The following is a 19893-nucleotide window of genomic DNA, read 5'->3' on the forward strand; positions in this document are numbered from 1 at the left end:
AAGGATAGCAGAGTTACCGCCGCCGCAAGCGGTAGCAGGGCGGCGGTTTCTGCGTCTCAGTCGGCGGTTTCCACTGCACAGTCAGTTTGTGACATCTTGCCCCAGGGCAGCAGGGACACCACCGCCGCGGCCGGTGACATGGCAGCGCTTCCCGCTACTCAGCCGGCATTTACTAATCTTCTTGCCAACACGGATACTGCACACAGCCTCTCTGTCACTCAGAGGCTGAGGCTTATGCGCACGCGGGCCAAGCGACAGGACCTTTATGCTTGTAGAAGGGCTGTCAGCTGACCAAGCCGGTCAGCTGACTCCTTCCGCTCTTCTGATTGGATGAATGGCTGGGGCGGAGCTGAGGAGCTCTTCCAGTACATATAGGACCTGTTTGCCAGTCATTCTCTGTCTGCTGTTGCGAATACTATATGTGCTAGCTCTCAGACCTTAGCTAGATCCTACAGTGTGCCAGAACCGGCAGGAGCTGGGAATCCACACTGAGTCAGTTTCTTGATAGCTTAAAGTACTAATTGCATTGTTTATCTTATGACCTCTTGCTTGCCTGACTACGCTCTAGTCTTCTGATTCTGTACCTTGCCTTTCTGATCTCGTTGCCGAACTATTGCCGATTTCACTACACACTGATCCTGTCTCTCGATTCTGTACTGTCTCTGTCCATGAGTTGCTGAACCTGCCTGTCTGACTAGGCTACCCTCAGTTCTAGGTATCTAGCCTGAGGGGTTCCAGTATTTCCGCTCCTCGGAAATACTGCGCTGCATTAAGGTCTGAATCACCCATTCCCATCTTGGTGTGTTCAGCCTTAAACCGAGGTCTCTTAGCCTTGGGAACTCTCGGTAGCAGCATTGTTGATCACCTCATTCCACCTGGTGATCTCACTACTTTGCAGATTAGGATCTTATTGTCTATTGATCCTTGCCCGCAGTAGTGTCTGTGGCTCATTTGTGTTCCTGGGATTCCTGCTCCTCAGGAATTCCTAATTTGTTCTACGTGTATTCATCATTACTGTTGCACCAAGCTCTCACATTTTAGGTGTCCAGAGGTTAGTTCATACTCGCATTATTGATGATTCTGCAGATCATCCATAATTGGGTATATCTGCATTCTTGGCGATTCTGCAGATCGCCAACAATCAGATTCTCTCTGTGGGCTGACACTAATCATTACAGATAATATGCAGACAACTTGTCTCCCACAGATCAAAAGAGGATATTGTGCACATCATGATAACTGACAGTCTACACATGGGTCCCCCGACAAGCAGCACCAGCACACTCAGGAGGCGGTTATCTAGCCCACCATGGGCTTTATTCATTTGTCAAGTGTCTCAGTAAAGGGGTACTTCAATATTTTAAAATGTGGATCAGGGAGGGTGTGGTAAACTGGGGCAACATGACAACCACTGCTGGGGGAGGGGGTCAGAGGGAATTATGATTTAGCCCCACCAGTTAACAAATCAAACTCGCATAAATAAAATACCTATAAAAAGCCAGAGCTTTGCATGCTCTGCCCAATAATCCCCAATCCCTCCCAACTTTTTGAGATGAAAAAGAGGGACATTTAAGCCAAACCCCTGATCACACCCCCGTCACACCCGTGTCACGCATACCATAAAGATTTCATAAGAAAAATATGTTGTTTTATAATTCAAACCACACTGGTTCTTTCTATCCTGGTTCATTTTCCTTCATATTAACATTTTAAAATTAGTAATATATCAATTTAAAGGATGGGAATACAATTTAGAGTCAAACACATTTTTTAGTAGAGAAATATACATATTTACATAGAAAAAAGGACAAAGTCCTGAAAGAGGGACAAATGAGGAGGAAAGAGGGACAGAGGGACAGGCCTCCCAAAGAGGGACTGTCCCTCCAAAAGAGGGACAGCTGGGAGCTATGCCTCAGTAGCAGCAATTGTACATAGTGAGATACATACTAATGTGCCCACTGCCCAAACGTCTATGCAGACTGGATAGCTAGGGAGTGAGGAGGCAGAGCCGTGTCATCAGCAGAGTCTGCATGTGCTGCTGTCTGACAGGAAGAGCTGGAATGTGTAGGTGGCAACAGGGGGGTGGGGAGGGGGGGACATCAGAGGTGAGACGATAGTGTTGGGCGAACAGTGTTCGCCACTGTTCGGGTTCTGCAGAACATCACCCTGTTCGGGTGATGTTCGAGTTCGGCCGAACACCTGACGGTGCTCGGCCAAACCGTTCGGCCATATGGCCGAACTAAGAGCGCATGGCCGAACGTTCCCCGAACGTTCGGCTAGCGCTGTGATTGGCCGAACGGGTCACGTGGTTCGGACCCGAACGCGCTTTGATTGGCCGAACTGTCACGTGGTTCGAGTAAATAAATACCCGAACCACGTCATATCTCCGCCATTTGTCTGTGGGTTTAGCTTTGGGTAGGCAGGCAGGGTAGTTCGCGCTCCAGCCACGCTAGCCAGGGTCCCCCCCAGTCATTGTGTGTCACTGCTGGGAACAGTAGTACACCGCTCGTTCAGCCACACTATATAGCATTCTGTGTACTGTTCTGTGTCTGCTGGGAACAGTGGTACACCGCTCGTTCAGCCACACTATATAGCATTCTGTGTACTGTTCTGTGTCTGCTGGGAACAGTAGTACACCGCTCGTTCAGCCACACTATATAGCATTCTGTGTACTGTTCTGTGTCTGCTGGGAACAGTAGTACACCGCTCGTTCAGCCACACTATATAGCATTCTGTGTACTGTTCTGTGTCTGCTGGGAACAGTAGTACACCGCTCGTTCAGCCACACTATATAGCATTCTGTGTACTGTTCTGTGTCTGCTGGGAACAGTAGTACACCGCTCGTTCAGCCACACTATATAGCATTCTGTGTACTGTTCTGTGTCTGCTGGGAACAGTAGTACACCGCTCGTTCAGCCACACTATATAGCATTCTGTGTACTGTTCTGTGTCTGCTGGGAACAGTAGTACACCGCTCGTTCAGCCACACTATATAGCATTCTGTGTACTGTTCTGTGTCTGCTGGGAATAGTGGTACACCGCTCGTTCAGCCACACTATATAGCATTCTGTGTACTGTTCTGTGTCTGCTGGGAATAGTGGTACACCGCTCGTTCGCCACTGTATAGCATTGTGCTCTGTGTCGCTGCTGGGAATAGTGGTACACCGCTCACCCGTCACTGTATAGCATTGTGCTCTGTGTCGCTGCTGGGAATAGTGGTACACCGCTCACCCGTCACTGTATAGCATTGTGCTCTGTGTCGCTGCTGGGAATAGTGGTACACCGCTCACCCGTCACTGTATAGCATTGTGCTCTGTGTCGCTGCTGGGAATAGTGGTACTGTATAGCATTTCTGTACTGCCACTGTACTGCTGCCAGTCAGCGTGTACTGTAAGGATAAGTGAAATGAGGAAGAAATCCGGTGAAAGAGGGAGGGGCAAGGGAAGAGGTGTTTCCCCTGACGGTTCACGTACAGGCCACAGGGGAGCACCCAAGAAAACCCACTCAATACCGCCTATGTTGTCCAGGACAACAACCCTCACAAATCCAAAAGAACAGGACCAGATAATTACTTGGATGACCTCTCAAGCGTCCAGCAGTGGGTTAAGCAGCACCAGCACATCACGCACGAGGTCCGAGTCCTCAGCCAGTTACAAGGAGCCAGTGGGCACAAAGCTGACACAACCGGCAGCGACACCACGCACACAACTGCCAGATAACCAGTCCGATGAATTACCTCAGGACACAATGGGGTATTCGCAGGAGCTATTCCCAGCCCAACAAACTTCCACCTTTCAAAGGTCAATGGAGGAACAGCCAGAAATGTTGTGCCTGGATTCACAACCGTTAACTGTGGGAAATGCACCGCGCACTGAAATACAAGGCGAGTCCGAAGAGGACTCGGAAACCCAAATCCCAGAGCAATTTGGGCAGGAGGGGTTGCAATTGCAGGAGGTCGGCCGACAAGATCTGGAAGACGACGTTGGAGTGTGCTGCGCAGAGGTTGTTGTGGGGAGCTCTACTCCACGGCGGTGGCCCACAATGACATATGACGAGTTTGAGGAGATGGAAGAGGAGGGTATGGACAATGTGGACAGAGACCCAGATTTTGTTTGTGAACGAGAACATCGCCGTCGTAGCAGCAGCACAGATGAGTCTGTTGAAGAACACACTGCTGCACGAGTTCGCCTTGTGCCACAAGGTAGGCGGCGCGCAATTTCAGGCACCACAAGCGTGGAAGTTCAAGTGAGAGGCAAAAGAGGAGCAAACAGAAATCGCCAGCAAGGAGGCAGGTGCTCCAAAGTCTGGGCTTTCTTTGAAGACTGCACTGAGGATGTTACCATGGCGATTTGCAAGGTGTGCAAGACCCGCCTGAGCAGGGGGAAAAATATTAACAACCTCTCCACCACCAGCATGAGCCGTCACATGCTATCCAAACATCCCACTCTTTGGGCAAACGCGTCAGGACAGGGTACCAGAAACAACACTGCCTCCCTTGGGTTCACCAGACCCGCCTCAGCAGCAGCAGTAGCCCAGCCATTGCGTGGTTCACAACATTCACAAACATCAGACGACGCTGACACTGTCACTTTCCGGAGTAGTGCTCTTGAGGTCTCCCAGTGTTCATCAAACACAACAACCAACAGCCCTTCCGTGTGCAGCGCTACGGTTCAGTTGTCTGTGTCGGAGATGTTTGAGCGCAAGAGGAAATTGCCAGCAAATGACCCCCGGGCCGTGGCAGTAACAGCCAGCATAGCCAAGCTTCTGGCCTGCGAAATGCTGCCATATCGATTGGTGGAGACAAACAGCTTCAAGGGCATGATGTCAGTGGCCATCCCACGTTACGTGGTTCCCAGCCGCTACCACTTTGCACGCTCTGCAGTGCCTGAGTTGCATGAGCACGTGGTCAGCAAAATAACCCGAAGCTTGAAGAATGCCGTTGCCTGCAAGGTTCACCTCACCACTGACACCTGGACGAGTGCGTTCGGCCAGGGTCGATACATCTCCCTTACCGCGCACTGGGTGAACCTTGTGGAGCCTGGCAGCGATTCCTCACCTGCTACGGCACGGGTGTTGCCCACGCCACAAACAGCTGCACCGCCGTCCCTCCCACTGGATAACAGCAGCACCTACCTCTCTGACTCCTTCTCCTCCAACGCATCTCAAAGCTGTACCTCATCCGGAAACGCTAACCCAGCAGCAGTAGGATCGTGGAAGCAGTGCAGCACAGCTGTTGGCATGCGTCAGCAAGCATTGCTGAAGCTAATCTGCCTTGGGGATAAGCAGCACACAGGGGAGGAAATTTGGAGGGGAATAAAGGAACAGACGGATTTGTGGCTGGCACCGCTGGACCTGAAACCGGGCATGGTTGTGTGTGATAATGGGAGTAATCTCATTCGCGCTTTAAGGTTGGCTAAGCTGACACACATCCCTTGCCTGGCGCACGTGATGAACCTAGTAGTTCAGCGGTTCCTGAGGACATACCCAGGCGTGCCCGATCTGCTGTTGAAGGTGCGTCGAGTGTCCAAACATTGTAGAAATTCCAGTACTGCTTCGGGGGCACTCGCCAAGATGCAGGAGCGCTTCAATCTCCCCCACCATCGCTTGCTGTGTGATGTCCCTACGCGCTGGAATTCTACGCTGCACATGCTAGCCCGCTTTTGCGAGCAGAAGAGTGCAGTGGTCCAGTACATGACGGCGCAGTACCGAGGCGCATCCGGCCAGCTGCCAAGCTTCTGTGGATCCGATTGGGCCAACATGTTGGACCTCTGCCAAGTCCTCCAAAATTTTGAGCAATCCACGTTGCTTGTGAGCAGTGACAACTCTTCAGTCAGCATTACCATACCACTGCTGTGTTTACTGAAGAGGTCGATGTTAAAAATCAAGGAAACAGCTGTCATGATGCAACTGGGGGAATCTGAAGGAGAAAACGATCAGCGTGATGGTACCAACATCAGGCCATCCGCCTCAGGGAACGCTGGCCCCAGCAGCTATGACGAAGAAGAGGAGGAGGAACAGCTGGAGTTGGAGCAGGAATTTCATGCCACCACTGACGAGGGCCAGAGCGGTGCACGTTGGACTTCCACAATTCAACGCGAATGGTCAGCAGAAGCAGACCAGGAGGAAGGTGACGACTATGATGCATCACAACAACTATCACAACGCTCACAAGAGGATGATGAGGATTCTGGTAGGACTCTGGCACACATGGCTCAATTCATGCTAGACTGCATTGAACGTGACCCACGCATTGTGCGCATTCTGGACAACACCAATTACTGGGTTTATACCCTTCTGGATCCACGGTACAAACACAATGTTCCAAAACTGCTTGAAGAAAGAGTCAGACAGGTCAAAATGGAAGAATACCAGCAGGCCCTTGTGGAGACTTTAGAGAGGAGATTGACATCCTCCCCCTCCTCTAGCCAGTTGTACGCAGACAGACTGACTTCCGCAAACCCAGGACGACCAGGAGGGCAGCAAACAACGCAAGCCGCAGCTAGTACCCAAAAGGGAATGGTATCGGCAGTGTCCTTGGAGTGGGAAAATTTTCTGACACCCATGCAGCCGCAGCCCACTGAACAGCAAGCATGCAGATCCACCTCCAACACCGATCGCCTGGAGAAGATGGTCAAGGACTACATGTCAGATGGCGTAGCTGTGTCGAACCATCCATCTGCACCCTTCAACTATTGGGTATCGAAGCTAGACACCTGGCACGAACTGGCAATGTACGCAATAGAGGTGCTGGCTTGCCCGGCAGCCAGCGTTATGTCGGAACGCTGTTTCAGTGCTGCCGGAGGCATCGTCACAGATCGGCGTATCCGCCTCTCTACAGAAAATGCAGACCGTCTGACTCAAATTAAAATGAATCAATCCTGGATTGGAAATGACTACGCAACACTCCAGGACCCCAACCAAGTAACATGACCAATGAACATCTGGGATGGTGTTGCGTTTCCGGGCCCTGTTTATTGAACCTCTCATCTGTATTACATTTATGACTGCATGGCGGCAAAAAGCATTGCTGCTATATCCGCACGCTTTTTGTCCACATGCAAGGCCTGGGTTGTTGTGTCTCACAAAGCGTGGCCTTCTCCTCCTGCGCCTGCTCCTGTTCCATCACGTCTGCTGCTGCTGGGTTAGCGTTGCCGCGTGGTCCCTGTTTATTGAACCACTTATCTTTATTACATTTATGACTGCATGGCGGTACAAAGCATGCTATCCGCACGCTTCTTGCCCTCATGCAAGGCCTGGGTTGTTGTGTCTCACAAAGCGTGGCCTTCTCCTCCTGCGCCTGCTCCTGTTCCATCACGTCTGCTGCTGCTGGGTTAGCGTTGCCGCGTGGTCCCTGTTTATTGAACCACTTATCTTTATTACATTTATGACTGCATGGCGGTACAAAGCCTGCTATCCGCACGCTTCTTGCCCTCATGCAAGGCCGGGGTTGTTGTGTCTCACAAAGCGTGGCCTTCTTCTCCTCCTGCGCCACCCTCCTCCTGTTCCATCACGTGTGCTGCTGCTGGGTTAGCGTTACCGGTCCCTTTTCCTGGAACCTCTTATATGTATTACATTTATGACTGCATGCCGACAAAAAACATGTTACCTGTGCAAAGAAAACAGACATTTCCCGCATTTAAAAGACAGTTTTCCCTTTGAAACTTTAAAATCGATTTTCTCAAAAACTATAAGCTCTTTTTGCTAATTTTTTTTTCCTCTTGTACCCACTCCCAAGGTGCACATACCCTGTAAATTTGGGGTATGTAGCATGTAAGGAGGCTTTACAAACCACAAAAGTTCGGGTCCCCATTGACTTCCATTATGTTCGGAGTTCGGGTCGAACACCCGAACATCGCGGCCATGTTCGGCCTGTTCGGCCCGAACCCGAACATCTAGATGTTCGCCCAACACTATGAGACGAGCCTCAGAATGAACAGCATAAACGCTTCAGTACTACACTGTGTCTGCTACAATACAGCTGCTGCTGCTTCTGTCTCCTCATTGCCTTTCCTGCAGCCTGTATCTAACGAGATACTGCACCTGATTTCTCCTCTCCAGGGCAGACTGGACGGCTGATCTTCAGGCAGCACTTTTCAAGGTCTATGAGCGCTGGATCCCCCGAACTTACACTTTCCACACACTCTTGGTGACTCAGGCAGGGCGAGTTGAACAGGGCTGCACTGCGAATCATGCCCTAAGCCCATTCTTCTCCTGCTTGCCATTTCAATAAGCGGGCAAGCCAGGCAGCAAAAGCAGGTCATAGCCTTGCTCAGCACCTACTACCCCGAACTTCCGTCGATTGGCCCAGAGGGAAGGGGTAGGAGGGGCAGAGCAAATTTGCTCTGTATCTAGCGTTTAAAAACTAATGGATGCCTATGCCGACATTATATTAGTGAGTGTGTATCAGGCGCACTACAAGATCCAGTGGCCACCGCGCCCTGACAGTGAACGGCGCTCCAGGCAAGGGGTTGGACTGCTTTTGCCTACGGGCGCCCCTGATTCAATTCAACCATTTTATAAAATCGAGAGAGAATTGAGTGTGTTCCACAATTCCCAATCAATGAAAAGTGGCTGATTTCATGTCGAATTGACCAGCTTAGTCGATCGAGCAGGATGCAAGATATCTGTCAATCGCATAGGAATCGGCTACTGTTCACATGTCATTCGATCGACTCTAAATCGATGTTTGCATTCAGAGCATAGAGACACAACATCGGTCAGATTGGATGTGATGGTGAATTGCATAGTATATCACTTGTAGTGTGTGGGTCACAAGTCGATCGACTTTCATTCAACCATACTGAAGTCGATTCCTTAAAAAAGTTGATCGCTTTGTAGATTGATCAGAATCGCTAGGTGTATGGCTACCTTTAGATACAATTTCAGTTTGCCCTATTTGATCTGATATTGGCCCATATTGCTAACACAGCAATTTTATCAATACTTATGCCTTCTAAGTAGCCTGCATTGCACAATAAGCATGACCCATGCTACCTAGGTAATGCAAGTGTGGTTAGAGTAATGCCCACTATATTTGTAGCTTAAAGGGTTACCCTATCATGCACATGTTATCTGGGTAACACAGGATGTACTAGTGTTCAGTGTGCACAATGTAATCGGCGTAAGTAAAGGTAAAAAAAAAACCTATGCGCTCCCTGTGCACAAAAACTTTACCATTCTTTAGTAAACATGACCCATTGTAAACTACAAATTGGTGAGCAGATAAAGGATCACTGTAAATGTCTGCATACACCTAACTAATATTATAAATGTGAAAGTCTGGATGTTTGGATGTTTGTTACTCAATCATGCAACAATGGCTTAATGGATTTTGAATGAAAAAAGTAGGCAGAGACAAATACAAATTTCACTGGAAAAATGTAAACTGTAGCCATTCTTACACTGTTAATGGTTCTCAAACTTTGCACAGTTGGTCAATGGGTGACTGGGATTAATATTCCGAAAAGTGGGTGAAGCCTACAAAAGCCAATCAAAATTCACCTATTGATTTTCAAGGGGAATGTTTGATTGCTGCAATTCTTGCACTGTTAATGGCACAAGCCTCAAACCTGGTACAGTTTGTCAATGGGTGACTGGGGTTAAAATTCAGAAATGGGAGTGGAGCCACAAACAGCCAATCAGATTTGTTTAATTTCAATGCAAATTATTGATGCCAAAGACCGCAAAGCTCACAAACTTGTTCATTGAGTAATTGAGTAATTGTGTGGTATTAGTGTAGATAAAAGCAGGTGCACACAAACTAACAACATTGTTCAAATGACAATACCCGGCAAAAAGAAATGACTAGTAGTTTAAACAATGTTCAACTTCACATACTTTGGTACTCCAAACAATTACGTTGGGTGAATGCGGCATGCACAAGCGACATTCCATTTGGTGGTTGGAATGGCCAGAACACGTGACAATGGTCACTCATCATTGTCGTTTAACTACATTTTCTGTACATTTTTTTCTAGTTGAATCTATTTTTGTTGAACGGCCACAGAAGAAATTCTCACAGGAAACGTTGCCTTTGGTTAAGGGGTGAATGCATTTTATACATTGTCATCCGATATGGTGACATCTGTTGTTCAAAAGACATTTCAAACAACTTTAATCCAACAAGTGTACAAGGCTTTAGGGATTTTTTTTACCTGATCCAGTAGTGTATGACTTTTGAACTGAAATGGACTAACCCCTCAAATTATTTTTTTAAACAGTGTAAGAAAGATTTATGTTATGTACTTTAGATTTTAAACTGAATTTATACTGTGTTTAAAATGTTTCTAAATTATAATATAAAGAGAGATTCTTTCTTTGTATTTAAATTATTCTGACATTTAGACACAGGGACCATGTAACTCTTTGAAACATCTCTTAACCCTTTACCATTGATAACCAATCTGCGAAAAGTGTCCGAGTTTAATTTGTTTAAAAAAGAAAATCTGTAAAACTAAAACCATTTTTGCCATTCTTCTCTGTGCTGCGCCATGCAAACGGTGTGAAATTGTAAGTGGTACAAGCGCCCAGACCAAAGCTCACTCAGCCATCCCTGCTCATTACAACACTGTAAACCTCCTTCTGCCATCTGCTATGTACTCTAATTACACATCCAAAAAGGTTCATAATTCACTATTGTACCATCACACATTGAGGAAATGTGGACAGAAACACACATGTGTGTTCTGTATTCCTTGCAGCAAGCATCTGGTTTGTTTTCGCCCAGCTTGTAATAGTATTAAAGAGGGCAGACACGGTTACGGCATTGTGATTATAGGCTGGCAGGTTTAGGGGGACATCAGGAATGATTGGGAGCTCTGCCCTGAGGCAGGCAAACAAAAGAACACGAAGAATGTGTCCAGAATAGGCTTGCACCTGTAAAATTACCAACCATAACTTCTCTACAGTAGATACTATTAAATGGGATTTTTTATATCACTCATCTGAAATCACGTTTATTACCTACCTGAGTTTATCTGACTAACGAGGGCAGAACCATCATGATTCAAGGAAGATACGTAATTTGCCAATATAGTTACAGCTAGACCGAGTCCATGCAAAATACTTAGAAACTTATAGTTCATAAATATTATTTTTGCAGCAGTAAAGACCTTTTAGAGTAAGTTTAACAGCACAAACATTTACGAAAAATAAAAGAATTTTCTGTATAATAGATATCTGAACACAGCACAGGAGTATTTCAATGCTAATGCTTGATGCACACAGGCAGGGAAAAGATACATTCAGTAAGCATTCCTGCTGCTCACAAAGTGCACTCTCCAACCAGTGAAAACTATTATATAAGGACAATTAGAATTTTACCAATACAATCTAGCTGGAAGTAGAGATGAGCAATTAAATTCAGTGGATTCCTGATTTTCAGATCGATATATATTCAGCATTCTGTCTTGGAATGTGGAATTTGAAATTCCGAGTGGAATTTTGGCAGAATTATGATCGATTTCCTCATTAACATTAAAGTCAATGCCTCCGACTTCCTTTGTAATTAATTACAAAGCTCCCCTAAATGCAATATTCACCAAATTTGTCAGGTATCTTAGGGAGAATAGCGGGAACAAGAAGGGAGCAGGAAGCTACCAGTGACTTCAGCAGGAGTGAGTACGCGTGCGGCCAGGGCCGTGCAGGCGCAGTGGTCTGTGACATTAAAGTCGCAAAAAACAGGAAGTGAGCCACGGTGGGGACCAGAGGGTTGTTTTGTCCCGGCGCAGGCACTGGACGTTTGCGGCGGCTGTTAGAAGCCCCAGGTAAGTTCAACCTTCCCCCCCTTGCAGTGCTCATTTAAGAAACAATTATACAGTTTTAGAAACAATTATTTGTTAAATAATGGGTCATTGTAATCAATAAAGTTGGTATGAAAATGAAAGTTAAAGATAACAAGCAATACAGTTGTTTTATTTTTACACAATTTTACAAGAAATATAGTTGTTTTATACTTACGTGGCCCCCACTTTATGTGTGCATATAATAAAGGCTCCAGATGAAAAAGGGCCAGTTATCATTTAGTAAAATCAGCACCAGGATATGCTGTAAATTGTCATTTATAATACTGATTTTCTACTATTCCCCACTGTAATCTCAATCTTTACGTTTTGTAAAATAGACACCAGTAAAAGCGATAAAATATTGTTTAATTTACCAATATTGTACTACGTCATTCATATAGTAAAAGATCTTAATACTTACCAATAGTTGACTATAACCTGACCTCTACCTACTCTCACACAGATCCCTCCACTGTTGATGCCTAACCTTAACCACTTGCTGACCGCTCCATGCCGATTGGCGTGACCGCGGCGACTCCCCCAGGACTGTTCAATGACAATTGGCATGAAGTCCTGGGGGCATCTTTTGTAGGAGATCACGCGCGACGATGCACAATGCTAGTCTCCCAGTAGCGATCACCGCTAGGAGACTGTTAGATGGCGGTTTATTAAAAAGTGTGTGTGTGTGTGTGTGTGTGTGTGTGTGTGTGTGTGTGTGTGTGTGTGTGTGTGTGTGTGTGTGTGTGTGGTGAGCTAGCTGTGTGAAAAATCAACTTCTGAGCTTGTTTCACACCTTTGCCTGTACTAACAAAATGTTTTTGTTTATACCTTTCAGAAAGACAAAATAACAAACCACAAGCAGGTTATTAGGTTTCTGTCACATCTTCATAGTTATTTTTTTTTCCGGCTACATATTTCATTGAGAAGCCCACGCGGTGAGCTACTTCTTAAAAAGGAGCTTGTTTCACAGACCTGATCAAACTTTTTTGGAGTAGATTATATAAGTTCCTTGATTAAATAGTCATGTTCCCCATATCCTCCATACTTTGTAAGAACATGTATATGTACATTGTTAACAAAAGCAACAAAGTACTTTATTTGCCAAGTTGCCAAACACATACTTCAGCTAGTATGTATACTGCTGACATCTTTTGGAGCACTTAAAATAGTATATATAGCCTTGTCATTAAGGGGCTTCCAATCTAAACTAACACCTACCATAGTCATACGTCTATAATAGTCTAAGACAAATGTAGGGGGATACCAATTAACTGTATGTTTTGGGGTGTTCGATGAAACCAGTTTGCCTAGAGAAAACCCACACAGACAGAACATATAAACTTTATGCAGATAGTGCTCCAGCTGGGATTCAAACCAAGGACCCAGCACTGCGAGGCAAGAGTGCTATACATTACACCACAATATTATAGAAGAATGTTCTTCAAGTTGACACTGTGACACCTTCCCGTAAAAATGTAGAACAGCAAGATAGCTTCTAGCCACTTCTAAGTAACTTTTAATAAACTGCTCATGCACATGTCTGATCATGCAGTTTAAAAACAAAATCTCTAGCCATCACTATTTTTTAAATAAACAAATTGCAAGTGACCTGACAGCTTATGTAATGCTTGGTAATGAAAAGTGAAATGTGCATGCTCTTATAATGTTCTCTATTCATTTATGATCAATGGAGGCAGAGCCACAGGAATCCACAGTTCCACACATTTTCAGAGGTCTATGTATTGTATGCACTTTGCTGCCATATCACAGTCAAATCAGAATGCAATGGTAAATCATGTTCACTGAAGCATACTAAACTAAAGGATCACAATTTCCAATTGTTTGGTTTAGTAAATCAGGCTCAGTTATTCTCATAACTGCAACAGCTTTGTTTCCATCATTCCCCATGTCTTTTACCAACACAAGGGGCTCTATTCATAAAAAAGATGTGGCGAAAAAACTCCTGGAGGTAAAATACCGCAGCGGTATTTTACACTTCTGAGTGGTCATTCAAAAAAATCTTGAAAGCTGCGATGCAAGAGCGGAGATCTCCCGTTGAAAGCTGGCGGTAAGCTGTCGGAAGGCATGCGGAAACACTTCAGCTGGCAGAGTCCCTCCGTGCACTGCTCTCTCTGGGAGGTCTGTCCCATTCACTTGTATGTAATCCGCAAAATCAGATGAAGCGGTATTTCCCGTCCACATACCGCTTCCTCTAATCTTTATGAATGGCCATTTTGTTACTTTTTTCTAGATTAATCTAGAAAAACACTGGAGAAGGCGGAAATTTCTCGCTCTGCTGGGGGATTGTAGATTTTCATGCGGGAACAGCTTTTATGAATGCCCACTTTGCTAAATGGACAAGAAAACCCGCTGTTTTGAGCGGAAAACTTGCGGTAATGGTTTATGAATAGAGCCCATGGTGGCAATCCTGCCATGCAACATCATATTTGGATGAGGTTGGCTAATGCTTGAATGGTTATGGCAAGTAGAAGTATTCACAGTGCAGCAATACAATATGGGAAATTTTCCCTTGGATGAAGGTTTTCTTCAAGAAAATAAAGCCACTTTAACTTGAGAGTAGCAAATGGCAAAAAAGGATGTCACTGTCATCAAAATGTAAGCAATAATGAAATCAACCTTTTCACAGTAAGTCTAATTGTGTAAACAATGCCAAACCATCTATGAATACTAAATGCATAGTTCTTTTTGAATTCTAGCTTCTGGAACATCCACATCACCAGTAATTTTGTTGATCTAGGAATGTCTTACTACCACTGCGAGTTTAAAGGACACTGAGGGTAAATATGCCATAAAATCAACATAGCAGACCTGCCAATTTTCTATTGATGTAACAATATTTCATTGTTTAGTCAAGCAGTCAAGGAATGTCAGAGCAGCTGACTGAGTGACACACTTCTATGCGGTTTTTAACTCTGAAAGTCAAGTCCACTATGCATCCAGTGTGACTGTTACTTTGCTGTATGTCAATCACCTTGTTATCTTAAGAAATATAAAGAATAAAAGTGGGTATAATTGTTGATGTCTGCACTTAAAAATTCACTAATGTCAGTCAAAGAGCAGCTAAAGTCATCCCTCAGAAAAGACCCTTCAAACAATCTCTATGTAGGTTTAGCGCTATATCTCATTCTGTTACTCCACCACCAAAACGTATCACAGTGAAAGCTTGCCAGTTCATCAAAAGACTCTGATTATAAGGTCTTTTGATGTGTTACTCGATCAAATACGTGTTGTAGTTGTATATTGATGTTCCTTTTTCTCTCTTTGCCAAGTGTTATTCCAGAGTATCAGAGTATCATGTACCGTTTCAAGGTTTAGATGACACTTTTTATTTGGCCAAAGTTGGCATCAATTCAATGTAAAAAATACAATGAACTTAAAAATATTCACTTACATATGGGCCCGTACTACAGAGGCCCAACTGCTGAAATGTGCAATAAGTCAGTGTAGGCATCTTCACCATTCCAATTGGCTAGTGGACATTTTAATTGGGAAGCCTAGACAAGGAAGTGTGAGTAGTCATGGGGAGTGATTAGTCTAATGTGGGTAGTATAATTTAAGTACAAAGCAATCACTGCACTCATACCAAAGTGTGTGCTAGAGCTGGTGTATAATATAAATATAAATATAAATATTGCGCACTCTCATTAATCAAGGATATTTGTTAGAATTGAATTGTATCCTATATATATTTATACTGATGTACAGTTTGTGTTTAGGGATGAGCAAGAACACTGCGTGAGGAAAGTCTTGTAAAATTTTTCTTAGATGATTCCTCAAATTTCTGGTGCAGTAGTTTCACGAATTGCGTTAATATCAACATTACCAGTTAATAGCATAATAACAAAGTACCCATACATACTAAAATTACCAAATGCACTAGGTATGTTAATAAGACTAGTGCAGCTTTGGGCAAACTACGGCCCACAGGCAGGCATTAGCCAGCCCATCGAGAGAGAATACAGGGAGTGCAGAATTATAAGGCAAATGAGTATTTTGACCACATCATCCTCTTTTTGCATGTTGTCTTACTCCAAGCTGTATAGGCTCGAAAGCCTACTACCAATTAAGCATATTAGGTGATGTGCATCTCTGTAGTGAGAAGGGGTGTGGTCTAATGACATCAACACCCTATATCAGGTGTGCATAATTATTAGGCAACTTTCTTTCCTTTGGCAAAATGGGTCAAAAGAAGGACTTGACAGGCTCAGAAAAGTCAAAAATAGTAAAATATCTTGCAGAGGGCTGCAACACTCTTAAAATTGCAAAGCTTCTGAAGCGTGATCATCGAACAATCAAGCGTTTCATTCAAAATAGTCAACAGGGTTGCAAGACGTGTGTGGAAAAACCAAGGCGCAAAATAACTGCCCATGAACTGAGAAAAGTCAAGCGTGCAGCTGCCAAGATGCCACTTGCCACCAGTTTGGCCATATTTCAGAGCTGCAACATCACTGGAGTGCCCAAAAGCACAAGGTGTGCAATACTCATTGACATGGCCAAGGTAAGAAAGGCTGAAAGACGACCACCACTGAACAAGACACACAAGCTGAATCGTCAAGACTGGGCCAAGAAATATCTCAAGACTGATTTTTCTAAGGTTTTATGGACTGATGAAATGAGAGTGAGTCTTGATGGGCCAGATGAATGGGCCCGTGGCTGGATTGGTAAAGGGCAGAGAGCTCCAGTCCGACTCAGATGCCAGCAAGGTGGAGTACTGGTTTGGGCTGGTATCATCAAAGATGATCTTGTGGGGCCTTTTCGGGTTGAGGATGGAGTCAAGCTCAACTCCCAATCCTACTGCCAGTTTCTGGAAGACACCTTCTTCAAGCACTGGTACAGGAAGAAGTCTGCATCCTTCAAGAAAAACATGATTTTCATGCAGGACAATGCTCCATCACACACGTCCAAGTACTCCACAGCGTGGCTGGCAAGAAAGGGTATAAAAGAAGAAAAACTAATGACATGGCCTCCTTGTTCACCTGATCTGAACCCCATTGAGAACCTGTGGTCCATCATAAAAATGTGAGATTTACAAGGAGGGAAAACAGTACACCTCTCTGAACAGTGTCTGGGAGGCTGTGGTTGCTGCTGCACACAATGTTGATGGTGAACAGATCAAAACACTGACAGAATGCATGGATGGCAGGCTTTTGAGTGTCCTTGCAAAGAAAGGTGGCTATATTGGTCACTGATTTGTTTTTGTTTTATTTTTGAATATCAGAAATGTATATTTGTGAATGTTGAGATGTTATATTAGTTTCACTGGTAAAAATAAATAATTGAAATGGGTATATATTTGTTTTTTGTTAAGTTGCCTAATAATTATGCACAGTAATAGTCACCTGCACACACATAATTACCTTTAAAATAGCTAAAACTAAAAACAAACTAAAAACTACTTTCTAAAATATTCAGCTTTGATATTAATTAGTTTTTTGGGTTCATTGAGAACATGGTTGTTGTTCAATAATAAAATTATTCCTCAAAAATACAACTTGCCTAATAATTCTGCACTCCCTGTATTTGTTAGCAACCATGTTTGGTGATGTATACACATATCCTTCCCCATATTTTTCTGCATTGCCAGCCATTTCATTGAGCCATAATATGCCAATCTACACTGTTGCTGTTCTTGCACTGTTTTGTATTAATAATGATAATATTCATTTTTGATTTGTTTTTATTGAAGTTTTTTGCACATTATCATTATTATTATTATTATTATTATTATTATACAATCATTTTTTGGCACTATTGCACTTTGTTTGGGAATTTGGGTTCCACCACTGGAATTATTTTCTTAGTTCCTTGTGGATCCATATGTTCCCTATGTTGACATTGCTACTATTATTTAGTGAAATATTTACTAATAAAGTGTAATATTTAATATCCTAATATATTTGAGAGTGGTGCTGTTTTTCAGTGGTGTAATTCTTGTTCTACTATTACATATGCCATAGCACACATCTTTGATGGACAATGCAGATATTTTCTTTGAATACATTAAAGCACATTAATAAGATAACGTATATAAAGCAGATCTTTTTTCCTGTGTATATTTAGAAGTAGTGTATATGAGACTACCATAGCATTGTGTTAATGGATTGTTGTGGAATGAGGTCAAAGCAAGACTTAAGCATGGATTTGTCATGGATGAATCACAGTCTGAGTGGAACATACTGACTTCTGTATCTGCAAAGCCTAATAGGCTTCTCTCTCCAGCACTGCTACATAATGAGACTAGCACTGAATAGAAAAAAAGGAAAAAATGAAAAGAAAGAAAATACGAACCTGAACACTTCATCCACAAAATAATAATACAAAAAAAATGGTTAATTTATATATTCCCTCTAGTCCCTCTAGTCTCCTGCATTAACCTTTGATGAGTTGGAAAGCTGTTGGAAATGCAACCTAGTTCTGAGAAGTTGGCTGCTTAAAGAAAACCTGAGCCAGATTGAAAAAAACAACAACAAACATACTACGTGATTCGAGCAGGTACTATTAATATGGGAAACACCTGTGAAAACATGACCCTATTTCTGTGCAATAAACTTTTTGAACTTCCTTTGAGTCATACTGACTACTATGTTCTACTGGTGAGGTAAGACAACCACAGCCTTTCTTTTGTAAATTGTTTTCACTTAATTTTATTACTTTTGGGTGACTTCATGGTCCAGTATTACCGCCTTACACATCTGTTGGGAGGTTGTCTTTTTAGCTAAGTCTCCTTTAGGCACCTACTTAATGATCTGGAGCATGATCATGATAATCCTCATAAACCCGAGCAGTGGTGGGAAATCCTCTGCAGGTCTATTAGCGATTGTACCTTAATTGCAACAAAATATACAAATAACACACACACACACACACACACACACACAAAATCCAAGAAAATAAAAAATATGAACAGTTTATTAAATAGGCATACCCAAAGCAAAAAAAAAAAAAATAATAAATATTGATTCATTGAAGAAAAAAATCCACGAAAAACACACACACACACGCACGCACGTACGCACGCACGCACGCACGCACGCACGCACACACACACACACACACACACACACACACACTGTAAGGATCCGCTCAGCTGGCTGCACAGGCAGACAGCTGTTTGACCATTCCCTGTGTCTGAGGGATGCAGGTCTCTGGATAAGAGACCTGGCTTTGTCTTGCAAGTTCCAGACCTGCTCTGCTGCTGAGGGATTTGCATACATTGGTTATGCAAATCATCTAGCTGCTGGCAGTAAAAAGGTTGGGATCACCCACAATCCTTTGCTAGTCATTCCTTCAGGGTTTGTTGAAACACTCCTAGAGTGTCAGCCATGCTATTTCTTGTTAAAGTTATCTTACAGTAATTCTTGGAACTGTACTAGGCAGTTTCCTAGTACAGTTAGATTGCCTATCTGTTTTGTCTGTCTGTTGCGATTGTCCTGTCCCAGCGGTGGTCGACAGGAAATCGTTCTGTTTGTCTGGGTGCTAACCGGGGCAGCGATTGCTACCGGTAGCCCCTTCTGATCTGTCTTGCTTGGATCGCACTAGTCTTGCGCTAGCGCTGTGGATCCTTCTGTTCTGTTTTCCTGGATCGCACTAGCCTCTAGCGGTAGTGCTGTGGATCCTTCTGATCTGTCTTGCCTGGATCGCACTAGCCTTGTGCTAGTGCTGTGGATCCTTCTGTTCTGTTTTCCTGGATCGCACTAGCCTCTAGCGGTAGTGCTGTGGATCCTTCTGATCTGTCTTGCCTGGATCGCACTAGCCTTGCGCTAGTGCTGTGGATCCTTCTGTTCTGTTTTCCTGGAGTATAGCTGGAGCAGCGGTTGCTACCAGCTATCTCATCTGCCTGTCTTGCTTGGATCGCACTAGCCCCTAGCGGTAGCGGCTGTGGATCCTTCCTAGCTTATTCCTGTTTTCCGTTTGTCTGTCTTGTCTGATACGAACGCTTGCTGTAGGCTCGGTGAGGTAACCGTTAAGCAAGCGCTCGCGTTCTCTGTTTCATGTTTGTTTGTCGGTGGTTAGTTAGGCGTGCTTGTCTCTGTTGTGCTTAACACTCGGAGACCGCGCTGTAAACGCGTTCGCTGTTGCGAATGAGTGT

At 44.2% G+C, this 19893-nt stretch overlaps 1 long non-coding RNA gene across 1 annotated transcript in view; it reads left to right on the plus strand.

Moving 5' to 3' along the window:
* LOC137544484 (uncharacterized) overlaps positions 1-18330 on the plus strand; it is a 190026-nt gene extending 171696 nt beyond the window's left edge. Inside the window, exons 4-5 of the long non-coding RNA XR_011025873.1 lie at positions 14501-14581; positions 18156-18330. This is a non-coding gene — a long non-coding RNA (uncharacterized lncRNA). The remainder of the gene's footprint in view (positions 1-14500; positions 14582-18155) is intronic.
* The last annotated feature ends 1563 nt before the right edge of the window (positions 18331-19893 follow it).

This window comes from Hyperolius riggenbachi, chromosome 2, assembly GCF_040937935.1.
Source record: "Hyperolius riggenbachi isolate aHypRig1 chromosome 2, aHypRig1.pri, whole genome shotgun sequence".
Taxonomy (NCBI): Eukaryota; Metazoa; Chordata; class Amphibia; order Anura; family Hyperoliidae; genus Hyperolius; species Hyperolius riggenbachi.